The sequence below is a fragment of the Cebus imitator genome, unplaced genomic scaffold (assembly GCF_001604975.1).
Source record: "Cebus imitator isolate Cc_AM_T3 unplaced genomic scaffold, Cebus_imitator-1.0 Scaffold389, whole genome shotgun sequence".
Taxonomy (NCBI): Eukaryota; Metazoa; Chordata; class Mammalia; order Primates; family Cebidae; genus Cebus; species Cebus imitator.
The window spans coordinates 598,474-624,168 of NW_016107704.1; the positions used below are offsets into that span (position 1 = coordinate 598,474).

Here is a 25,695-nt window from a genome sequence, read left to right on the forward strand (position 1 = left end):
AAGTTTTTTTTTTTTTTTTTCCTAAAACCAGTTTGTGTTTTCCTTTTTAAATGGAATGTTTTGATACAGGTCAATTTTAATGTAACCAAATCTATAAATTATTTCCTTTATAAATGATCTCTTTGCTGGTGTACCTGCATGAGAAGATCATACCATTCCGAGACTGATGGGCCTGCTCACCTGTACTGTGCTGGTTATATTATCATTTTACTCTGTCAACACTGTCATAAGAATTGCAGTTGACTGCAGTGTGAGCCAGCATATTATTTTGGAACTAGCTAGTTACCCACGATAGGAAATGCTGCTTTTGTCATGTGTTCTGTTTTCATGCATTTCATTCTATTCTATTTTGTTCTGTTCTGTTTCTCTTTCTTTCTCCTTTAGCTCTGGTATTCCCTATAAAGAATGTTTCTTCCAAACACTTAAAATCCACAAGTAGATATTGTGATTTGATTGGGATTTAGGGTCCACTGCATTCTGCTTTGACGTCACACAGCCTTCTTTGGTGCTCACGCTGCATCCGAAAGCTTCTCTTTCTGCAGGGTCCTGCTGCCCTCCTGCACTGCGCTTTTGCTCAGCGGTATCTGTGGAGGTTGCATCAGTGGTGAGCTCTGAGGTCTTGAGTGACTAACATGTCTGTCCCGTTCCTGTGATAACTGTCTCAGCTCAATGCTGAATTTCAGTTTCAGAAATACTTTTTTTGAACCTTTCCTGCTGATGGTTTTGGGCTCAGGTGTCTAATGATCCTTTTGTTATTGATTCATGCTTAGGAATATAGTTAGGATAGGTCGCTGGCATGGTCTGTTTCCCAGAAGGCCTATTCTCTGAGTCGCACTAGACATATCCAAGAGCAGTTTCCCAGTAGAACTTAAGGGCAGACCGCAGTGGGCAGGTAAGGAGGCAGTCCTGGCAGGGGGCATGCTGTGGTGCGGTTCTCGGGGTTGGGCTGCCTGCCTGCCCTCCCCCATTTCTTTCTGTGTTCCTGTCTCTCTCCTCAATCCGGGCCACACATAAGGACAGGCGTTAATTCAGGTTCTGATTTCTCCCCACATGCATCAGGCTTCGCAGCAGAATGGTCAGGAACATTGTCTCTGGGCTTCTGGGTTCACGTTCCAGCTCCTCACTTATTAGTTATAAGAAGAGCTAGTAAGTTTCTCACCTCCCAGTTCCCTTATGTGAAGTGAGATTCACAGATTCTGGCCGGGCGCGCTGGCTCCCGCCTATAATCCCAGCACTTTGGGAAGCCAAGGAGGGCAGATCATGAGGTCAAGAGATCGAGACCATCCAGGCCAACACGGTGAAACCCAGTGTCTACTAAAAAATACAAAAAATTAGCTGGGCATGGTGGTGTGCGCCTGTAGTCCCAGCTACTCAGGAGGCTGAGGCAGGAGAATTGCTTGAACCCAGGAGGCGGAGGTTGCAGTGAGCCAAAACTGCACCATTGCATGCCAGCCTGGTGCCTGGTGACAGAGTGAGACTCTGTCTCAAAAAAAAAAAAAAAAGAGATTCACAGATTCTGCCTAGCCCAAAGGCTGTGTGAGTAAATAGCCCCTGTAAATCCCTGAGGACAGGACAAGCATGTCAGCCCCTCACAGCACCATACCAGAGCCCTCGTCCCTGCAGATGAGTTCTCTGGTTTTCATCTGAGGTGCTCCCAGCAGAAGCTTTCTGCAGGCCAGAACGCCTCATAGAGCTGAGAATTCATTATCCTGTTGATTTCCCCATGCCCCACACTGCTATTTATAATATGTGACTCTTCAGTTCCCTTGAGAAGTAATTCTCTTTCTGCTGATATTCGGTGAAGTCTCTACAAGCCAGGCTCATCTCTTTCCCACTTTTCAGGACTTCTGAGAACTTTCCAGTCTATTGCTGCATCCTGGCTGGTGATTATTTTTTAAACAAAATGTCCTTCATTTTCTCACTGAGCTCTGAGTGATTTCTGTATCACAGATGTGTCTGTATTCTGCAGGTATAGAGGATCCAGCCAGTCCCTTCAGTGTGGGTGGGCCTGGGTTTGGGGGCTATTGTTCATAGCCTTCTGTCTGTCTGTGGAAATCACATGCAATACATACAGGCTTGAAGGGCCATGGTGGGTACACTGATGAAATTTTAGTAAAAGCTAAATGCTGGGTTAGTTTTCTGGGGCTACTATAAGAAGCCTCCCTTGAACAGGGGGGTTTAACCAGTAGAGTTGATGCTCTCACAGTCCTGAAGGGTGGATATCGGATATCGAGGACTATGCTGTAGACAAGACCAAGCTTTCTCCAATGCCCTGGGAGGACCCTTCCTTGCCTTCTGGTGGCCCCGGGCACTCCTTGGCTGCCTCCAGCATCCCAGGGCCACCTTCTCGGGTGTGTGTGCCTTTGAGTGGCTGTTTTAGAAGTCATCTCGGATTAGGGCCATTCGCCTTCTCTGTGATCTCGTCCTAACTGATTACATTTGCAGTGACACTGTTTCCAAATGAAGTCACATGCCAGGGTCTGCAACTCCAACATTCCTTTCTTCGGGGGGTGGGGGGCATACTTCAACCCATGGCCCATGCTGAGTGCTGTTTTGATGGAAGCAGCCCCACTATGGCTGATCTAAAGGCATTCTGCTCACCCCAGACGGAACTGTCATGTGGCGCTCTTGGCCGTGTGGAATGATGCTGCCGTCTTTCCCAGGTGCCCCCAGGGCTTCCCTGGGTGGGGGGTGTGTTTGCTGAGTCCTTGCCCGCTGGCCTTTTCCACCCCCTGCATCTATGAAGGGTGACTGGGTGACCTTGAAATATCTGGGCTGCAGCCTTTTTGTACCTGATGCTCAGTGAACATAGCTCTCTGGCATCTTCTGGCATTTAATATGCAGGAGAGAATTCTAAAGTCAGACTGAGACAACCTGTTTTTCTGCTTTTGTGATGCTTGTAATGAAATAAGGCTCAGATTTGACTCTTCATTGACTGTACCATGGCAAGCAGATCCATTTTACTTGCAAAGGTTTGTGTGGGTTGGTTTTAATCTGTTTTTATATCCAGCAAGGCCTTACTCTAAGTTCTGTCTTTGATGATCTCTTCCATTCCCTTATTTATGCTCTTTGCCGGGGGCCATCACTTATCCGTTAGAGCTGATTATACTCACTGCCCCAATGAGGATTTTTTTTTTTTAGTTTTTCAAATAAATTTTATTGTGTATATTTAAGGTAAACATGATGTGATGGGAAATGTATGCAGACAGTAAGAAGGTTACTGTAGTGAGACACTTTCAGTTACCCGCGTGTGAGTGGGGGCGGGGCAAGAGCTGCAGTTCTCAACTCATTCCACAGGAATCCCCTGTATATAATCCCCTGTCAGTGAGGATTTTAATCATGCTGCTGCGTTTCTGGATTCTTCTGGGGCAGGCTGATGGCATGGTTCTCACCCTAGTCATGTTCTAGGCTCTATCTTCAGGTGTGCCCAGCCCTGAAATAGGATCTGTCTCCTAGAGCAGGGGCAGACATGGAGGTCACACGGGAGTAGGAACTTAATCTTAACGTGGACGTTGTATCTGCCAGACCCCAATGACTGATTCTTACCAGCTCTTGGTAGGTTCTTGCTCTTCCAAGCCTATCGATGTGGGAACTAGTAATTTACTGTTCTGATTTTATTTCCCACTATGTCCGAGCTTTAAGCAAAAAGTATAAGCAAAACAAGCAAAAACAAGAAGGCTGCTCTAATCAGATGGATTTAGTCTTTATCATCCTGACGACGCTTGCCAGTGCTGGCCCGTGTCTTTGTTGAGCTGTTGTATTTCACCTTGAATGCCCTCCCCACACCAGAGTCAGCAATGCCCCCAGTTACCCTGCTCCTCCTCTGGGCATCCCTAGTCAAGCTGCCCTGGGGCCCTTCTTCCTCTGACCTCCGCTGTTCGTGTTTTCTGTGTATCTCATTGCATGCCTGTGGCCTTACATGTCTTTGGGTTAGTGGGTATGGTCTTGTCTCCCAGTAAGATCACAAGTCTCTCTCCATTCTATTCACGTCACAATTTGGTTTTGTTGTATATCAAATCTGATATACAACAGAAATTTTGAAAATGTTTCTAACAAATCTGATTTGTATGTGCCAAAGCATTCTGCGAGAGTCTTCTGTAAGACTGATAGAGCATGGTCTATGTTTTGATGCAGAGATGCTGGAGACACAGGTGACGTGTGCCCATTTCTACCAACAGTCTCTACTGGAGCTGGTAGTAACAGCTCAAAGTTCAAATTCCCAGTTTCCCTTTAGGCTCTTATTTTCTGTGATTTCACGAGGATGGAATGGCATTGTTAATGTGGCCTTCCATAAAGTGTGTCTGATTTCATCTGATTTCAATTCTAAGGGCACAGTCCCACCTGTCAGGCATAGAAGATACTCTGACCATGGAGCCTGGGTCTGTTTGGCGGGTGAATTGATCTGGGTTATTTTCAATTCCAGTGTGAATATGTAATGTAAATAACTTAGAACAAGTGTTCACAAAAGTGCACACTTAGTGCTGCAGATTAATACTGCCCATCCTTTTTCTTTCTTCACGTGTAAATGAGCAAAGGAACCCAGGAGGGACCCTGGAACGCAATGTGGTTTCTCGTTGAGCTGCTGAGCAGACGCTTTCTCCACGCTGGCTGTGAAACATAAATTCACTTTTGGCTTTTGCTGGTGGTGGGAGGAAATTGGCCCCATAGCCAGTGTTTTTATTTCAATCTGACCACCTGTTTCCAGAAAGCCTGGGGCTCTTTTATAAAGGACTTAAATTTTGAAAGAGTAGTGACAACCCCAATGTTACTAATTTCAGCTCTGACTCATCAAGGGCTTAGAGCTGCTTCCTCCTTCTCTGCGGGGGCCACTCCTTTGCCACCCACCTCCTAGATGCCCTTAACCACCCACTCCTCCTCCTCCCAGTTTGGAAGTCAGCCTTGAGAAAGTGACTGTGTTCCTTTCCCAGCTACTTGCTGGAACATGGGCAGTCGCACGTGGCCACCTCTGCATGGCCTCTGCCGGCCGGGTTGACCGTGAGCACGGAGGGCTGTCGGCTGCCGCTCCCTGTCTGTCATATGGCATTGCCCGGCTGCACTTCCTTAGGGCCCGGGCTGCCAGGAACCCTGTGTCCATCATTGGCACAATAGCAGCCCCAGGTTACAAGGCAGCAACAAAGCCCACGCTCTGGAGTTGAGATCAGAAGATCCAGTTCTACCTTTGATTGTTTTTCTGTACAAATAGGAATTATGTACATGCAAGGCTACAAATCAGCAGATGGCAAATCCAGCTGGAGCGAGAGGTTGGGGACAGGCAACTTCCCCAGGCCCTGGTGTCTCAGCGGCGTGCTGCAAGTTCCCAGCATGGGGCCCGTGGAGAGGAGGCAGCAAAGGAAAGCCTTGTGCCTAACAGGAGCCCCGTGAGACTCCCAGTTCAGGAGCACGATGTGCTGTGTGGCTAGGGCCCATGGAATCCAGTTCAGACACCCCTCTTTTTTTCTGCAGAAAGCCGCCCCTGCCAAGGCTTGCTGGCCCCACCTGGAAATTATAACAGGTCCGTGAGCAGCTGCACATGCACATGTACTGTTTCTCTGTGGAGATTTGATTCTGCTGTCCCCCTGCTGACTGTGGAGCCGACTCCATGGAGGTCCTTGTTCCTCTTTTTAAACCGCACTCAGGGAGCAGCTGAGCTCCTGCCTTGTTTACTTCAGACTTCACACCAGAGTGTACATTGGGGAGCAAAACGAAGGTCCCCCTGTTCCTTGGAAAGATGAAAATTCTCTAACCGTGACTGGGGTCTCCTTTTTCATTCATTTTATGCTGCATATTTTGCATTCGGATGTGATAAGAAGCCAAATAGATAAAAACAAAAGAACCTGAGTGAGTTGGGTGCAGGGTCTCGTTCTCATCTCCTGGGGGGCTTCCCCACAGGGCAGAGTGTACATTGTCCTGGAAAGTCCTGCCATAAATAACAACAGCCAGCAGGAAGTCAGACTCTACCCCCAAGCTAGTGAGGCTGGGCTACTAGTTCCAGCACCTTCAGCTGCGGCTTTTCAGAGAAGTGGGCCCTTTGTCTTCTACTTCGGAATCCACTTATGTTTTACATTTTTGTATATATATAATGTTTATGATGGTTTGCTTTTTTTTTTTTTTTTTAAGCCAGTGACAGACTTCAAAAAGGGCAGACTTTTTCAAGAGAGATATTATATCACTGCATTAGAAATTCAGGAAGAACTAAAATGTTATTTCTGAGAACCACTCTATGCCAAGTACTGTTTTGGGAGTTTTGCATGTGTGGGTTCATTTATTTCTCACAATGACCAATCCAGGTAGGACCCCCTCATTCTACGTAGGAGGGAAATGAAGCCAGGGACAGGTGAGGAGCTTGCCTGATGCCTTACAATTAGAGTGACGGCAGTTAGAACTGGTTTTGATGATGCATTTCTCTTGTACTTATAAAAAGCAGATACGAATCTCTAGTTTGTGCTTACCTCGTCTTCCTTGCTTCCCTCTGTCCCATGCCAGCGTCCAGCCAAGCCTTTCTTGGGCCTGCAGGGGCTCCAACCCAGGAGCTGTGGACTGTGGGCTGTTGTGTTTCAGTAAGATATTTCCGTGAGTTCATAAAAGCAAAATCATTTCTTACTTCTGTGTTAGTCTAATGTCAGTGTTCCTGATGAGTGGCCACTTTTCTTACATGTGGGGATTTGGGAGACCCAGCCTCCTCCTTTGTATACCAACAGCCCTGAGGCCCTACAGTCAGCTTGGTGGGGAAAAGACTAGGAAGGAAGCACCTGCTTCTTAAAGGTAAACTATCCACACACACCCCATTGGCCAGGACTGGTCACGTGACCACATCTGGCTGCAAGGCGGTCTGGGAAATGTAGTCCCCACTGGGAGGCACCTGGCGGGAGCCCCAACCTATGGCAGGAGCAGAGATTTCGAAGGCTGCTGGCTCGCTCTGCCCTGGAGGTAATGCTGAAATTTGACTTTGTGTATAACTGATGTGAATTACCTTTGTCATATCTTTGGAATAAGCTGTGGTCATTCTTTTTCTTTCCTCCTGTTGTATATATAGACTGATTCATGGGTCTTATTAAAAAACTTGTTTGATATCATGTTTGAGATTTGCTCTTTAACCTTAAAAGATTAGCCTGGGCAATTGCACCCAATTATAAGTAAATGTGAAAATTAGGTTCTATAATTTGGTTGGCAGTAAACATATTGGAGAACCATAACTGATCAATACAGATATGTCAGCAATTCTCAATTCTTTAATCTTCAAGAGAAATATCCTCAAAATTAAGAAGCTGAAGTTGCTGAGGATGTGAGACTGAAAGGCGAGGATGGCTTTGCTTCCAGCCTGGAGTCACTCACCCCCTCTTTTTCATGTAGCCAGAGCTGCGTCTTTTTCCATGTATTTCGGGGCATTCTGGCTGGAAGGAAAAATGTGTTAGTTATGATCTTCTTTAGAAACTCGAGTTTCCTGAGCCCACATCGTCGTAGCAATTTGTCCCCACACGTGTGCTCGGCACTGAGAGGCGCAAAGACGACCAAGAAGCTCTCGGGTTTTCTCACACTAGTTGCTACAGCAGAATCTGCTGTGTATTTCGAGATATCTTGGGAATGACACACCAAGGTGCCACCCCCTCGGGGATCTTAAAATAGGTCCAGATTGAATCTTAAGCTAATGTTGTTAGTGTAAATCCTGCGTTCCACCAAATGTTTCTGAGCTTCTAGACCAATATTGCATTTCAAATAGATCAATCATGGTGTCTCCATGAGAAATGAATTCTATTGCAATACTTTCTGTGCTCACAGCTCCTCAGTGTATTTACTGAAAACTTGGCATGACAGCATAACACCTTTGTTTCAGTTAAAATTTCAGTTAAAACTACCATAAAATAAGGTGCATAAGATCATAATCACAGATGGAAATGACCAGATTGGGGTATACTGAGTTTCCTTAAATACTGAGAGCGAGCATCCCAAATGCCCAGGCATTTTTCATCTGTTAATGTCATGACATAACTGGCCTAATAGAGCTATAAAATGTGTTTTAAGATGTAAATTTTGACATTTAGAGTGTCCCTGTCATCGCTGAGTAAGGTCATGCTGTTACTACAAATGAGGGATGCGATGTTACGGACTAAATTGCATCCCTCCAAATTCACATTTGGAAGCTCCAACCCACAGTGTGATTCTATGCAGAGAAAGGCCCTCAAATAAGTAATTAAGGTGAAGTGAGGTCCTAAGTATGGGGCCTTGATTCGATGGGAGTAGTGTCCTTAGAGGAAGAGGAAGAGACCAGAGCCCTTGCTCCACCACCAAAGGCGCTGCCAGAAGCAGCCCTCTGTGAGCTAGGAATCGGGCCCTCACCAGGACCAAATGACCAACACCTTCGTCGTCGCCTTCCAGCCTCCAGAACTGTGGGAAATAAATGTCTGTTTTGTAAGCCACCCAATCCATAGTACTTTGTTATGGCAGCTCAGGCAGACTAAGACAGGAGCAAAACACACCAGGGCATTTTAAATTGATTGACCTTGTTTCATTGTACAGCTGGCCTACCAGAGCTATAAAATATATTTTAAGATGTGCATTTTTATTGACTCTGAGAGGGCCACTCACTATGGGGTAAAGTCATGAAATTACTTGAACTAAAACAAATAAATTGAGTGTTTTGCCCTAGCATATGTTACCATTAGATAGAATCCATGGTACGTTTATGGAAGTAAAATCTGTAGAAAAACATGAGAACTGGCAATTTTGCAAATTTCTTCCTATGGCATAGGACTTCTGATGGCATGGTGCCTCCCAGACTGAAACGAGCCAAGTGAGATACACGTCCTCTGCCGTCCAGAGGAGAGAGCCACCGTCTTGCAATGCTCGTCTCTTTTGGCCATTGGCGCTTTAATAAGCGCTCAGGAATTCAGTGGGCTTAGCTTCAGTTTTTCATGACAAACTGTCACGTGTGAACATTTATCAGGAGCGTCCCTCCTTTGTCACCAGCGGGGAGACCCTGGTGTAGACATGACTTCTGCAGTGTTCTGGCACGGCCTGGCCAGAGCTCAGAGAGGATGTGCAGGGCACTTAAGCGCTCCACCACCAGCTTCTTCCTGTTGGTTTCGCCTCTGCTCTTTGAAGTTGCTCAACAGTTTAATCACCAAGACTCATAGGAGGCAAAGTGCAGTGAGCTGTTTCCGCAGATCACAGCGACAGTGCCGTGGTTTGACCTGAGAAGGCTGTGCCCTCTGATGCCAGTCCTGTGGGGTGCAGAGGGCTAGACCCTGGGGTGAGCTGGGCATGAGGCCATGTGCTTTCTAAACAAGCACAGATTCAGCACTTTTAGCTCACAAATAGCAATGTGGTTGTTTCTAGGATCTCCTTATGTGTAATACGATACCTTGAAAAGCATGCTAATGCAAGTAAAACTGATCAAACTGCTTTGTCTTTTTAGAATTGATATTGAAGTAATTATTGTATATATGCTTTAGTCTGTTTGTCCCAAGTGAATTATGAGTAAAAGCAGTCAACAACCAAGTCAAGACAAAGGATGTGAATTGTAAAGTATGAGAAAACGTGGAGGGTAAAAAATATAATGAGTTATTTTTCTTAAATCTTCAAATTATTATCCACATCAAGCTACCAAATATATTTAAGTTTTAAAACTAGCCTATTAATATACTGCTGTAGTTTGTGGCTTTTATTATTCAAGAGGTTTTTTGTGTGTGTTTTGTCTTTTCCTTCGCTGTCAGTTGGATTCATAATAGCAATTCTTACATAAGACCCCCTAAAAGAGGTTCTTCCAAAGTCTTCTGGCTTTCTCATTCAAGATGGAAATCACATCTAATGTCTTGACTAATGGAAATTGCATTACTGCCCATTTTTGGCACTTTTTCTGTAGAGAAATGCCATTTCGTTTTCCAAAATAAAATATATGAATTTATGAATTTGATAAAAATTCATTGCATACTATAAAACTTGTGATTTATGAAAAATCTCTCAGAGCTCCATGCTACATTTCAATTGTGGAATGGAATTTGTGCTGGTAAAATGGCTGTATATTCATCTACACCCAACTAACGAGGTCGTGGTGGTGAGCAGCTATGAACAGTCAGTGTAATAGATTAGTACATGGTCCTTTAACGTGTGTTCACTCTCACAGGAAGTTTGGTTTTGTTGAACACATTTATAGTCAAATAAAAAGGCTTTATTTCAAAAAGTGCATGCTGCCAGAAGCCAGCCCAACAGTTGAGATCTACGTGGATGGCTCAGCAGCTTTCTGTGGCCAGTGTGCTTGCCCTCTCCTGTGCCCTCCTGCTCAGCCCACCTGCCCACTGGGTATTCCACCCCATCCCACCACCTCCCCATGCCTTCCTGCTCAGACCACCTGCCCAGACCACCTGCCCAGTGGGTATTCCACCCTGTCTCGCCCCCTCCCCATGCCATCCTGCCCAGCCCACCTGCCCACTGGGTATTCCACCCCATTCTGCCCTCTCCCTGTGCCCTCCCACTCAGCCCTCCTGCTCAGACCACCTGTCCAGCGGGTATTCCACCCCATCTCACCCAGTGTGGGTCCTCATTTAAAGTGGTGACTTCTAAGGGCTTTCAAATCTAAACTAGTCTGTCCCTGGGTACAATTCTCTGTAATTCAAATAGAAAGTTAATATAAGGAGAATGCACACAGTGAAATACCCACCCACTGCCCGACAGACTCGAAGCTGGGCTCTCTGTGGCCTGAATAGGCTGCCCTGCCTGGTCCTTGGGTTTGTGGAAAATGCCACACCCACTTGAGAACATCCAGCAGAAGGAAGGGCTGAGGGGATGTCAGTTCCATCCCTGAGAAGCAAAACACTTTGGCCTGCCCGTCTAGGTGGGTGTGGAGAGGCCTAGGCCCCAGAAGGCGCCGTAGCGCAGGTGCTATGTTTATTCTCCACAGAGGCCTTGAGGGGAAGGAGTTGTCATGAGAAAAGTTGATACTATCAAAAGCAGAGTGGATATTTGAGTGGATTTTCACTTAAAGAATTGTAGGCAATATGTATGTGCAATATTAAATTCCTCAGCCCTGGCTAAGCGCAGTGGCTCGTGCCTGTAATCCCAGCACTTTGGGAGGCCAAGGGAGGTGGATAACCTGAGGTCAGGAGTTCAAGACCAGCCTGGCTACTAAAAATACAAAAATTAGCCAGGTGTGGTGGCAGGTGCCTGTAGTCCCAGCTACTTGGGAAGCTGAGGCACAACAATCACTTGAACCTCGGAGGCGGAGGTTGCAGTGAGCCGAGATTGCGCCACTGCACTCCAGCCTGGGCGATAGAGTGAGACTTGGTCTCAAAAAAAAAAAAAAAAAAAATCCTCAGCGCTTTTTCTATTTTTTGGAAATCATCACTGTGGGTTTCGTGTCTTTTACCACTTAAATATTTAATGTCCCCCTTTCCTACCCCCTACCCCCGCCACACATGAAAATCCAGTCCATGTCCAATCGGATCTGGTTCCCCCAGGGACACAGGGAACGCTGGGCTCACTGGGCCTTCTGATCTCAGCCGTCCTCACTGGGGACCCTCTGGGGGGTCGGGGCGGGTGTCGGGATAGACTGAAAAGCAGGTCTTTTTGCCCAGTTTGATCGCATACAATGACAGGCACAGACTAGGGGCAATCTAGAGCAAGCTTGTCCAACCCACAGCCTGCAGGCTTTGAGTGCTGCCCAACACAAATTCCTAAACTTTCTCAAAACATTACGAGGCTTATGCACTCACCTTTTTTGTCTTAAAGCTCATCAGCTATCGTTTGTGTTAGTGGATTTTATGTGTGACCCAAAACAGTGCTGCTTCTTCCAGTGTGGCCCAGGAAAGCCAAAAGATTGGACCACCTGAAGTTTCCTTCAGACCTTTGGATACGCACGGGACTCCAGCTTAAGCCAGGGTAGATGGGCACAGTGGGTTTAAGGCCGCCCTCCAGGGTTCCTGGATGCCTGTTCTACCTTCGCTGGTGCCTGGTGTCCTGAGAGCCATAGGGCGGCTGTGTCACAGGGGCCCTTTCCTCTCCAACTTTTCACGGTGTGTCCTGTGTGGGTCAGCCTGAGCCTGGGAGCTCAGTGGGCAGGTAAGGGAGGGTGTCGCTGGTCATCGGTGCCAAAGGGCAGACCTGGGGACCCGAAGCACACTGTGATGGGGGTGACAACTCAGAACCTCCAGGACTGAGTCACAGACACATGGCTGGTTCAGTGCTGTGACTGGATGAAGAGCCATGATCCTAAAGGCCACGGTTAGGAAAGTGTTGTCGCTGTGCATTCTCTGTTCTTTTTGGCTGAGATAACAGAGGAACTATCTTCAGATGATTTAGTTGTCTCTTTTTTCCTGCTCAAAACAATATGTGAGTTATTTGCATAATCATAAAAGTGGACTATTTACAAGGCCCATTCTTATTCCAGAGATAAAATTTCGATCATGTGATCTTTAGATGTGAGAAAAAGAAAAATGTAGAAAATGTTAAATCATGAGATTTAGCAACATTAAATGCCGCAGCACTGTCTTCTTCTGCCAGATGAGCGGCTGTCACTTTTCACAGGCTGCTTCCTTCTCGTAATGTGACTCGTGGCGTTTCCGAATGGCCCGATCTTGAATATGCCAGTTTCCTGCTGACACAGGGCATTCATCTTCTCCAAAAACAATTTTGTGCTTGGAAACATTTTTATCTAACAATGTTCTCTAAATTTTATTTAAATATAACCCACTTGTAACTAGCCAATACAATAATGTATTTTTAATAATTGCAGTAGAATTGCCACCACCAGAACCTCTGGAAGCATGACATTCCTGCATACATTACTTCCTCCCCAGACGGGCTGGGATGATAGGCCAGCACAGCTCTGGGAAGGGCCCGAGCAGCCAAGAATTCTATAGCATTCTGCACAGAGCGCAGGTCGCACCTGTTGGGCACATCATAACCTGGATTTTATTATAACTTCAAATTTTATAAGAACATTAAGTTTTACCATAATGGTACTCAAAAGCTGAATGCAGAAAACAGAATACAACTATACATTGTTTTCTAAACAGCATAAACAGACACTTATCTAAGATCACGAACCCCTGAGGCCGATGTGGCCAGGCGGTGGCTGGCCAGGGGCTAACTTGACTGACACATCTCCTCCTTCCGTCTTGTTTTTCATGACCCTCTGATCTTCTGTTTTCCATGCTATCTGACATCAGAATTGCCATTTCCTTCTGGCCTGGCCTTCTGACTAAATGTGGAATATGGAATGCAGGGGCTTTTTCATCTATCTGAGTGCAGTTGAGTCAAGGTGGGTTTTAAATGCAGAATCTCAGACTGCATTTCTGAGCTGTGAAATTGCTGTCCCTCACGTATCTCTGCACAGATCCTATCAATACCCTGAATCAGTCTACACTCTTCTCTGTACACGATGTGCACAAGGCGCATGGTGGAAGACCTCAGAGCTGAGCCCAGAGGCTCTGAATGAGTAGGCCGCCCCAGCACAGTGACCCTGGCACAGTGACCTCAGTGAGCAGCCCTGCTGGTCTGGATGCCCCCGTCACCTGAAGACCAGCTTTGCAAAACCTCAATCTCTAGGTTGGAGCATGCTGGCCAAAATGGGTTTTTAAGCCATCATTTTTATAGAGAGAACTGTGTTATAGTTATCACTAGTATCTGTGGGATGCTTGCTTTCCTCTGCATTATTTAACTCTGCTAAACTTCACAGCCTAAGGCCAAAGCACTCATCTCTGCTTTGCAAAAGTGAACAGCAAAGTGCTGGAGGGCTAAGGTGCTTGCCTCTGGTCACCCAGCTCCTACATACTGGTGTCCAGACCCGAATCCCACCTGTTCACCTCAGCATCCAGGCCTCTCAACTACTCCTACTGTTCCACTACTTCCTAGGGCCACCTAGGAAGTAGTTAGAAGCTCAAGGACAGTACATGTAGGTGTGCAGCAGCGGGACAGCCCCTGGTCCAGGGCACAGATGGAGGAGTCCATGGCACATGGCTTCTGAGGGAAGGAACATGAGGCCTAGCATCTTGGGGGTCAGGAAACCTGGTTTCCAATCCTGTTGTATTAGTTTATTTTCATGCTGCTGATAAAGACATACTCGAGCCTGGGAAGAAAAAGAGGTTTAATTGGACTTAGAGTTCCGCACAGCTGGGGAGGCCTCAGAATCATGGTGGGAGGTGAAAAGCACTTCTTATATGGTGTCAGCAAGAGAAAATGAGAAAGGAGCAACAGTGGAAACCCTGATAAACCCATCATATCTTCTGAGACTTATTCACTAGCATGAGAACAGTATGGGGTAAACCACCCCCCTGATTCAAATTATCTCCCACTGGGTTCCTCCCCCAATACATGGGAATTATGGGAGTACAATACAAGATGAGATTTGGGTGGGGACGCAGCCAAACCATATTTTTCTGATCCTGGCCCCTCCAAATCTCATATCCTCACATTTCAAAACCAACCATGCATTCACAGCAGTCCCCTAAAGTCTTTTATTTATTTATTTTTTTTTGGAGATGGAGTCTTAATTTTTCACGAAGCTGGACCGCAGTGGCACGATCTCGGCTCACTGCAACCTCTGTCTCCCAGATTCAAACAATTCCCCTGCCTCAGCCTCCTGAGTAGCTGGGGCTACAGGCATGTGCTACCATGCCCAGCTAATTTTTTTTGTATTTTAGTTGAGATGAGGTTTTACCAGGGCCAGGATGGTCTCAATATTCTGACCTCATGATCTGCCTGCCTCAGGCTTCCAAAGTACTGGGATTACAGGCATCCAAAGTCGTAATTCATTTCAACATTAACCTAAAAGTCCACAGTTCAGAGTCTCATCTGAGACAAGGCAAGTCCCTTCCACTTATGAGCCTGAAAAAAGAAAAGCAAGCCAGTTACTTCCTAGATACAATGGGGGTACCGGTATTGGGTAAATACAGCCATTCCAAAGAGAAATTGGCTAAAACAGAGGGGTTACAGGGCCCATGTGAATCCAAAATCCAGCAGGGCAGTCAAATTTTAAAGCTCCAAAATTATCTCCATTGACTCCAGGTCTCACATCCAGGTCATGCTGATGCAAGAGGTGGATTCCAGTGGTCTTGGGCAGCTCCACTCCTGTGGCTTTGCAGGGTACAGCCTCCTCCTTGGCTGCTTTCACAGGCTGGCATTGAGTGTCTGAGGCTTTTCCAGGTGCACGGTACAAACTGTTGGTGGATCTACCATTCTGGGGTCTGGTGGATGGTGGCCCTCTTCTCATAGCTTCACTAGCCAGTGCCCCAGTAAGGACTCTCTGTGGGGGGCTCCAACCCCACATTTCCCTTCTGCACTGCCCTAGTAGAGATTCTCCATGAGGGCCCCACCCCTGCAGCAAACTTCTGTTTGAGCATCCAGGTGTTACCACACATCTTCTGCAATCTGGGTGGTGGTTCCCAAACCTCAGTTCTTGACTTCTGTGCACTTGCAGGCTCAACACCGCATGGAAGCTGCCAAGGCTTGAGGGCTTCTGCCCTCTGAAGCAATAGCCCAAGCTGTACCATGGTCCCTTTTAGTCACAGCTGGAGTGGCTGGGACACAGGGCACCAAGTCCCTAGGCTGCACACAACTCAGGAACCCTGGGACTGGCCCAGGAAACCCTTTTCTCCTAGGCCTCCAGGCCTGCAATGGGAGGGGATGCCATGAAGACCTCTGACATGCCCTGGGGACATTTTCCCTATTAACATTTGGCTCCTCCTTATGTATGCAAATTTTCTCAGTGGGCTTGAATTTCTCCTCACAAAATGGGTTTTTCTTTTCTATCACATTGTCAGGCTGCAAATTTTCTGAACTTTTGTGCTTTCCTTCCCTTATAAAACTGAATGCCTTTAACAGCACCCAAGGCACCTCTCGAATGCTTTGCTGCTTACAGATTTCTTCTGCCAGATACCCGAAGTCGTCTCTCTCAAGTTCAAAGTTCCACAAATCTCTAGGGGAGGGGCAAAATGCCAGCAGTCTCTTGGCTAAACCATAACGAGAGTCACCTGTGCTCCAGTTCCCAACAAGTTCTTCATCTCCATCTGAGACCACCTCAGCCCCAACCTTATTGTCTATATCATTATTAGCATTTTGGTCAAAGCCATTCAGCAAGTCTCTAGGAAGTTCCAAACTTTCCCACATTTTCCTGTCTTCTTCTAAGCTTTTCAACCTGTTCCAACCTCTACCTGTTACCCAGTTCCAAAGTCACTTCCATATTTTCATGTATCTTTTCAGAAGCACCCCACTCTACTGGTACCAATTCACTGTATTTGTCTGTTTTCATGCAGTTTCAAGAGGTTTAACTGGACTTAAAGTTCCACATGGCTGAGGAGGCCTCAGAATTATGACAGGAGGTGAAAGACACTTTTTACGTGGTGGCAGCAAGAGAATGAAGCAAAGGAGGAAACCCCTGATAAACCCATCAAATCTCTGAGACTTATTCACTATCACAAGAATGGCATGGGGGAAACTGCCCCCATGACTCAGATTATCTCCCACCGGGTCCCTCCGACAACACATGGGACTTATGGGAGTATAATTCAAGATGAGATTTGGGTGGGGACACAGAACCAAACCATATCACCTGTTTTGTTTGGAACCTCAACTGATTTACTCTTTGGAATTTTTTTTTTCATCTGAAATGAATAGATTTTTTTTTTTTTCATTTTTGAAATGAAATGAAACGGTGAACGCCTTTACACCGGAAAATTTTATTCTTCCAAACCAGTCCATGGAGGAAATTCTGTTTAGAGAGATGGTTCCCATGGATAAAGAGGCAGTGGACTCATTAGTGTCCTTCCATTCAGCTCAGTGGGAGGCGTTGTTCTGAGGTCTTAACTCTCCTGACATAAACCATTTAATAATGTAAGCATGTAAAAAAAGAAAAATCATTATACTTCTGTGAAGTTAAAATGTTGAAACATTTTCCGATGTAGAGAGAATAAACAAAAAGCAACACCAAACCCATCTGCTCATCAGTGGATCATCTTTTAAAATAGAAATTGGCTTTTTTCCCTTCTGGAAAGCCTTACACGATAAACACAATGAACAGGAAATGAACAACCTTGCATTTCAAAGTGCTTTCCATCTTGGCAAAAGGTACCCTCTCTTGCTAGATTTGGCAGGTCTGGACTCCAGCAAAAGCCAGCACCGAAAATAGTTCTCCGTACACTCTGAGTGCTCCCCCGTACTCTCTGAGCCCGGATCACACATAGCCTCGTGTTATGCTTCTGACTTTTGAATGCAAAGACCAAAAAAAAAAAAAATCACATGAATCATTGTAGTTATTCAAAGTTTTTATGTGTTTAAAATCTTCCCTCCAATGTGCTCTGAGAAGTTGTATGGCTTTCATAAACAAAAGCTGTGTATTTTGCATGTCAGTTTTGATGATGGTCATGCCTATCATGGCTGGGGCAGTCAGCTCCCACCCAGCCCAGCCTAGCCACAGTCGGTATAGGAGCAGGGAGGCAGAACGGGAATTTTTAAATTATTTGCTCCATCTTTCTTGATTTGTTCATTTAAAATCATTCGTATCTGTTGACAGAAGTAGATCCTTGGTAGCGCTTCCTGGTGGTTCTTGGTGTCTTGCTAAGTTTACAATATTTGAAGGTAATACAAGTTTTGTTTATATAGAGCCTAGTCAGATGTTTTACTACTTCATAAAGTCCTTCTCAAGCTGCCTCTTGAATTAACCTGGTTTTTCTGCATTTGTATGGTTCCTGTTTCCATCTCACCCCATCTTTATACAAGTTTTAATTTAAAATACTCTTGTAGAACTTAAAACAGAACTACCACGCAATTCCATTACTGGGTATATATCCAAAGGAAAATAAATCATTCTACCAAAAAGACACACTCACTTGTATTTTCACTGCAGCAATGTTCACAATAGCACAGATGTAGAATCAACTTAGGTACCCATTAGTGGTGGATTGGATAAAGAAATTTTGGTGCATATACATGACGGAATACTACACAGCCATAAAAAGAATGAAATCATGTCCTTTGTAGCCACATGAATGCAGCTGGAGGTCATTATCCTAACCATATTAATGCACAGACACAAAACCAAATACCGCATGTTGTCACTTAAAAGTGGAAGCTAAACACTGAATAAACATGGACATAAAGATGGGAACAAGAGACACTGGGGGCTACTGGGGAGCAGGGGAGGAGGGGGATGCGAACTTCAAAACAAACTACCTACTGTGTGCTGTACTCAGTACCTGGGTGACAGGGCCACCCATACCCCCGACCATAGCATCATGCAATATACCCACATAACAAACCTGCACGGGGACCTCCCAAATCCAGAATATTTAAAAAGAATTTAAAAAATTAAAAAATCCTCTTGCAGCTGGCCTTGGTCAGCATGCCAGGACTCAGGAGAAGAGCAAGGAGTGGTGCCCTCGTGGCCTGTGTGCTTTAGAGAGAGAATGGCCATGGCGGGACCCAGGTGTGCCTTGAGTGGACTGCACAGAGTTGGTTTATTCTTAGCTGTTAGGACTGAGAGTCCTTTTGAAGGTCCTGCGTGGCTGCTCTGTGTGGAATGGTGTTCTTTTTAAAGTGGATTTGCTGTGTCTGACACACCTTCACATGCATGAAGAACTCGCCCTCCTCCTCTCTCAATGCTCTATTAACTATTTAAAAGCTATCTCTAACTTTTTTCAAAACTGGGAAGTTCCCAGACTGTTTGACCGTGCAGCTGGTGGACTCTCGGCTGGAATCTCACGCTACCAGGCTCCGCAAGAGAACATTGGTGCTTATGATCATGACCCTGGCAGTCACCAGGAGGAAGCGCAGCAAAGGCTGGTCAGGCCGGAGCCACGGAGTCAGTGTGACAAAACACATGGGCTTTGCAGTGGTGAGCTCTCTTTGTAAAGAGTCAGCTGCAGCTGAGCCAAGGGCACGTTCTGCAGGGAAGCACCCAGATGCCTTCCTCAGCAGGAATTTAATCCTGGGTTTGCTGTTGGTCCGTACTTTACCTGGAGAGCAGTGCCTCTTCCAGCATCAGAAAATGTGCACCGGGTCCTCCATCCTTGTCGCAGAAAATGATAAATTCCCCAGGCAGACGCTGCCATCATCTTCAGCAGTGGACCCTCTATTTTCCCCGAGTTTGCACGAGGGTGCTGCTCCTCCGTGCACGTGCTGTATAACACGAGGTTCAGAAGGCTCTAACCAGAGGTGATGAGTGCCTGCCCTGACAGAGGGCCCTTCTCATCACAGGGCACAGGAGCTGGATTTGTGCAGGGTCAGCATTGTCTTTGAAATGGACTTTCTGCATCTGATATGGCTTCCCACGGACCAGGGGTCTCAGCCTCCTGCCCTCCTTGCACCAGGCCAGCCCACCTCTGCCAGTGAAGGAGGGCAGGGCTCTTGAGAGCCCCTGGGCACCCCAGGAACCCTGTTCTCATGGTGTGGGGTGGGGCTGGGCATGCGGAGGAGGCCTCTCCATTCTCTTCCTCTCCTGGCTTTGCTCCCTCTGACCATGCAGGGCTCTCTGGGCCCAAACTCGTGAGCCGCATTTCTGCTTTTCCCCTGCTTCCTTCTTCAGCAGGCATGGGTAAGACCTGAGCGTTCAGATGCTGGGGGAACAGAGGACATGGGAGCTGCTCTATGTCACACCCTGCATGAGGGTAGAGACTCATGTGCCATTGCTAGTGATGTGGGCTCCACGTGGGTTATGTTCCTCTGCATGTGTCCCCCACGGACCCTCAGTGAGGGGTCACAGGCAGGAGGAAAGGGGTCCTTGCAGGTCCAGGTTTAGCCACCCTGGTCCCCTATCCCCAGGCCATATGGCTAGTGGAGCCTGGAGGAGCTGTGAGCCCATAACCAGGGCTCTGCCGCAGGGCGACAGGCAGGGAAAGCAGCTGGCGACAAGAGCCATGTGAGAACCTCGTCCCAGAGTCCTCAGGAGGGTTACCGTGAGCAAAGAGCTAAATACGTCACCGGCCACTTGTGTGGTTTCTGCAGAAATTGACGAAAGTAAACATCCCTTGGCTTAGCCAGCCTGAGAGGCCACCAGACAGCTTCCTAAACCAATATCTATTAGTGTTCATTTTATAACATGCGTTCATTCTCTTCTTAGAATAAAATTAGTAATCATACATGTTTCTGTTGTAAGTTTGAAATTGTTTCATTCTTATCAATATTTATCAGGTAGCTAATACATGGAAGACATTGTATCAGATATTCCAATTAGAGAACTGGAAAGAAAATTAGAATCCCTTATAAATTCCAACACTCAGATACACATATTTAATATCTGGGAACATTTTGGGTCTTCCTAAATTTATATCTATGTAGGAATTTTGTTATAAAATTAATAAAATTCTGAACATAGAATTTTGTGTTCTTTAAAAAGAAACTGAATATTATAGTGTAAGTGTGTTACTGTGTTATTAAATATTATGAATGTGTTTTATTTCATATATAATGTTCTGTTGTTTGCCTTTCTTTAGACAATAGAGAAGATGTAAGGGTTTTATTCCCCCCACTATTCTTCACTATAAATAATGCCAACGTCTCGCATTTACACAAAAGTATTTGTCCCTACCTCTGATTTATTCCCCAAATTCTGAAAATGAAGTCAGTTTTTTCAAGAATATGATTTTCACTACAAAGGCGCCAGATTGCTTTCCAGAGGCCATTCAGGCTGCACTCACACTGGCATCTGTCAGCAAGTCATCACCACACTCAACATGGCAAATATTAGATATTTTTATTCTCAGCCTCTTGATTAACTAGATAGGCAAAACAAAACTCTCACCTACTGGCCGTGCAGGGTGGCTCAAGCCTGTAACCCCAGCACTTTGGGAGGCCGAGGGAGGCAGATCATGAGGTCAAGAGATTGAGACCATCCTGGCCAACATGGTGAAACCCCGTCTCTACTAAAAATACAAAAATTAGCTGGGTGTGGTCGTACGCGCCTGTAGTCCCAGCTACTCGGGAGGCTGAGGCAGGAGAATTGCTTGAATCTGGGAGGCGGAGGTTGCAGTGAGCTGAGATTGTGCCACTGCACTCCAGCCTGGTGCCTGGCAACAGAGTAAGACTCTGTCTCAAAAAAAAAAAAAAAAAAAAAAAAAAAAACCTCTCACCTATTTAATTTTATTTCTTTGATTACTGAGACTGCTTTAAAGAATATATTTTTTGGATTTTAAATTTCCCCTCATGTAAACTGTGCATTTCATTCCTTTGTCCACTGTTTATTTTGGAGTGCTAAAACATGCATGTGCGTGCATACATGTGTGTGCATGCATGCACACTCACATGCACACACACGCATACACACACACACTCTGTTTTGTGGTTCCCAATATTTTCTGTTTGTCATTGGCCTTTTCATTTTGCTTACGAGCTTTTAAAGTTCAGAACTTTTGTGTAGCTAAATCATTGTTTTTCTGCTGTTGCACTTGCTTTTGGGCTGAGTTCTTTGCTGTTCAGGAAGCAGTGACCTCTTTGCCCATCTTTCTCCTAGTTCTCCATGTTGTGCGTGTCAGCATTTAACATTAAGCCCATAGAAGATGTTTTGGTATCTGACGGCAGCTGGAGATGGACTCAATTTTTCATCTGGCGAGCTCCAGGGCAGTTTCCCCGGTACCCTATGGGTTGGTCCCGCACTTCCCGTTTCAAGTGTGGAGCGCATCTGTCTCCTGGACCTGCGGGGCACGTGGACCGGCCTCCTGGGTCCCGGGTGTATCTGCACCTCACTGTTGTAATGGTGCAGATTCACAGCATGGGATAGCATCTGGCAATGCAACTTCTCTCTCATGCCTTGGTTTTCCCAGAATGCCTATGCTACTCTTTATTATTTCATGTAAAGTTTAGAAAAATTTGGCCATTTTTGGCCAGGTGTGGTGGCTCAGGCTTGTAACCCCAGCACTTTGGGAGGCCGAGGCAGGCTGATCACCTGAGGTCAGGAGTTTGAGACCAGCCTGGCCAACATGGTGAAACCCTGTCTCTCTTAAAAATACAAAAAATAGCTTGTCATGTTGGTAAACGCCTGTAATCCCAGCAACTTGGGAGTCCGAGGAAAGAGAATCACCTGAACCTGGGAGGCAGAGGTTGCAGTGAGCCGAGATTGTGCCATTGCGCTCCCGTCTGGGTGACAAAAATAAGACTCTTCTCAAAAACAAACAAAACAAAACAAAACAAAAGCAGTGTGGCCATTTTTTGATTCCTAAAAAGACCCCTTAAAATTTGGATTTAAACTGGGTGAAACACTATTACCATGGAAAGAATTAAGACCCTCAGTCTTCCCAGCCTACCTGTCTGCTTACTCAGATCTACCTTTGTGTCTCTGTAATGTTCCCATCTGCTTTTCTACATACCCTTTAGTTGTTATTGTCAATATTTTAATATTCACTATTAAATATTTCAGAGTAAATCTTTGAATGTTGTCTTGTTTCCCTGTGGCATTCACTGCCTTGCTAATTTTAATGTATAAGAATGGAATTTATGTGTGTATTTCACGTTGCATCTAAACCCCGTATTATTGGATCTGCTGTATTTATTTTGGTTTATGCTCTTACAATGCTGAGTCTACAAGCATACTGCCTTAGAGCTATATTTATAGTTCTTATTTCTATTTCTGTGCTCACTTCATTTGCTGAAATTTCCAGGAGAGTTTTAAGTAATGGTGGCAATTGCATATATCCTAAATTTAGAGGTTTTTGTTTTTGCAGATGAAACACATGAAACAGAAATCAAAGCGTTGTCACTGGTGACTCTAGAGTCTGACTGTGGAGTGGTCACAGCTGTCGGAAACAGCTTCGGGACATGCAGGGTGGTGGGAGGGAACCAGGGCCCACGGTGACCCCTCTTGCACCCTCCTTTGAGGAGGCAGTGGCTGCCGGTGTTTCTCCAGACCTGGTGCTGCCATTTCTCAGTACTGCTCCCCGAGGGTCTGGAGCTGCGGCAAGAAGCTCCTGGGTCTGAGACCACGTCATCGCTGTCACACCCTTGGGGTTGGTGCACAAGGTGACGGGTGCTCAGTAGACTTCTTTTGTGGGAATGTGTCCCTTTGTCACCCTCATGCTGGACAGCCTCTTCCTTGGACTTATACGTGTGAATTGTGAACTTTTTTTCAGTTGTTAACTGTCTAGCCAATACTTGAGTTCAGAGTTTTTGGACCTGCATAGTGAAAATAAGACATCTCTCTGTGAGTCTTGTGATCCTTAGTTCAATGGCAGGGGTTGAAAGTACAGAATGAGGCTTTTCTCCTGGGACTGTGGAATTGGGATGTAAGTTTCAGTGATGGCCAGCAGCCTGCAGGACGAGGGAAAGACGCTTTGCAAGGACACAGCAGAAAGTCAATGAGGGAGATGCATTCTTCCCAAGGGAGCGGTCCTTTGAGAAGTGTTCTGCCATCCTTCCTGTCTCAAATCACGTGGTAGAGTAAGTATAGTTCCCAGAGGGATCGCAAGGACGTGGAAGTCCAGAGCTCACAAGGTGACCTCGCCTCTCGTCCATGCAGCTGCCTACGACGTGGCCCCAGCCCATGGAGGAGTCCTGGGAGTGACCAGAAAGACCCCTCATGAGAGCGGGCCCAGAGAGGACACAACGAGGTGGGAGAATGCCTGGAGATTATTCCCAGGGCGGCCTCGGCAGCCACCCGGGAGCCATGTCCAGGAAGGTCAATGAGGGCAGAGGCATTCGATGACAGGCCAGGGCCTTTCCCAAACCACTCAGAAGGTGATTCCACAGAAAGACACACCATGCAGACATCCGAGATGCAAAGGGAGCTGAGTGAGACGAGAGGAAACAGAACGTGGAGAGCGGCCATGGCAGCCCCAGCACTAACCTCTCGTGAAGCCCAGCCCTTGGCGCCTTCCTGCAGAGAGGTCGCTCAGAAGAAAGCCTGCCCTGGAAGACGGGAGGAGCAGAAGGGGCCAAGCCAGGGCCAGCCCCATGCCCCTGCGGGGTCTCAGCCTCTCAGCCCCTGTGGGCTCAAGATTGTGCCAGTCCTTGGGGAGGAATCCAATGGAAGGAGAATAATTACGCGGGATATGCTTGTGTCTACCCCCATTAACTTAGACTAAACTTGCATGTTTTTACCTACAGACTTGCTTTTTCCTGATACACTTCTCTGTTATTAAATCTAGAATATCATATTTTGTAAACATTTATTAATGTAAGCTTAATTTTCATACACTTTTAACATACATTATTTGGGTAGATGAGATGAAAAACGTACTTGTTCAAAATCATGAAATCAGGAAGAAGGAGAGTTTAGGTTGATACTCAGATTTTCTGATTTGAAATATCACGTTGATTGCACAAAACCCACTTGTCATTTGCATGTGTGTATTCTAGTATCAGTAACTCTCCACATACATTCAGAGGTGGCTTTGAGCCTGTGCTGGTCACTAGCTACGCAGGGACTGGCACAGCTCTCCAGGTTAGTGGGGCCTCCGAAGTGTTCCAGCCCCAAAATGTGCTAGTCAGTAATAGATTTTGGATTTTGTTTTGTTTTCTTTCCTGAGAAGGGGTTTTGCTCTTGTGGCCCAGGCTGGAGTACAATGGTGCAATCTCAGCTCACTGCAGCCTCTGCCTCCCGGGTTCAAGCAATTCTCCTGCCTCAGCGTCCTGAGCAGCTGGGACTACAAGTGCCTGCCACCATGACCAGCTAAATTTTTGGTATTTTTAGTAGAGATGGGGTTTTGCCATATTGGCCAGGCTGGTCTCAAATGCTTGACCTCAGATGATCCGCCTGCCTCAGCCTCCCAAAGTGCTAGGATTACAGGCATGAGCCACCGCGCCTGGCCAAGTAATAGATTTCAGATTCAGTTTTCTTTTCATATAGTCATCTGAGAACAGGCTTTCATAACATGACTTCTATGGATGGGTCTCAGGAATTCCGGGCAGTCCTTGACAGATTTTATGTGGATGTGCATGTGTGTGTTTTTCCAGGAAGAAAAGTCTAAGATTTCATCAAATTATCAGTGATTCCTGTCACTCAAGAAAGCTGAGGCCTGTGGTGGGTATCCAGTGTCCTCTTTCTCTTGGTTGCAGTGAGCGGGACGTCCCAGGGCTGATTTTGGGGCTGGCGGTGGAGGTATTTCCTCTTCCATCCTAGACCTGAAATGGAATGTTTCCCAGGAGGACTGGGGTGCCCTTGGACTTTGGTAGTGTGCTCTTTCCCCAGGGGAGCTGGCTTTTAGATTAACAGGGAAATAGGTTGCTCTAAGCCATTGTTTCTGTGAGACCCTTGGGCAGTGTAAGCCTATCACCAATTGCTGGGAAGAGATGTCATCTCTTGTCTCCTGCGGATCTGGGTAATTCAGCAAGTTCCATGGAAAGGCCATGGGTTTCCCCTGAATAGGTTTTCCAGCTCAGACCGGGGGCCGAGCATGTGCTGTGATTTATCTCAGTCCCAGCTCTGTTGGCAACCTCAGCTCAGTTCACTGACACACGAATTGCACATTGGACTGTAAGCAAACCAGTCTGCTGCCAATTTACTACTCTCTGTTTTAAGCTAGTTTCCTGGGCAAGCATGATTTTTTTAGACACCTAGTACTGTGATGTGTTGTCATTTGCTCATAGTTACTCTGTCCATGTCTACTTCTTATGTTAAATTAGAGCCCTGGGAAATTAATCAAAATTCTCCATCTTTTTCTTATTTTTCCTCTGGATGTTTGCTCATCCCTGACGGCCACTCTCACGCGGCCACTCATTGTTCCTTCTGGCTTTTTAGTGACTCACGTGAACCTCTGGGTAACTGCCTCGTAGGGACGTGTG

The 25,695-nt window shown here is 46.2% G+C and overlaps 1 protein-coding gene and 1 long non-coding RNA gene across 6 annotated transcripts in view; both read left to right on the top strand.

The window, feature by feature from the left end:
* Positions 1-25,695, top strand: part of RPS6KA2 (ribosomal protein S6 kinase A2) — a 457,145-nt gene that overhangs the window by 274,823 nt on the left and 156,627 nt on the right. The gene's annotated exons all lie outside the window — the stretch shown is intronic.
* On the top strand, positions 11-7,015 carry LOC119468180. Its single transcript, XR_005196827.1, has 2 exons — positions 11-892; positions 5,204-7,015. It is a non-coding gene; the product is annotated as an uncharacterized LOC119468180 (long non-coding RNA).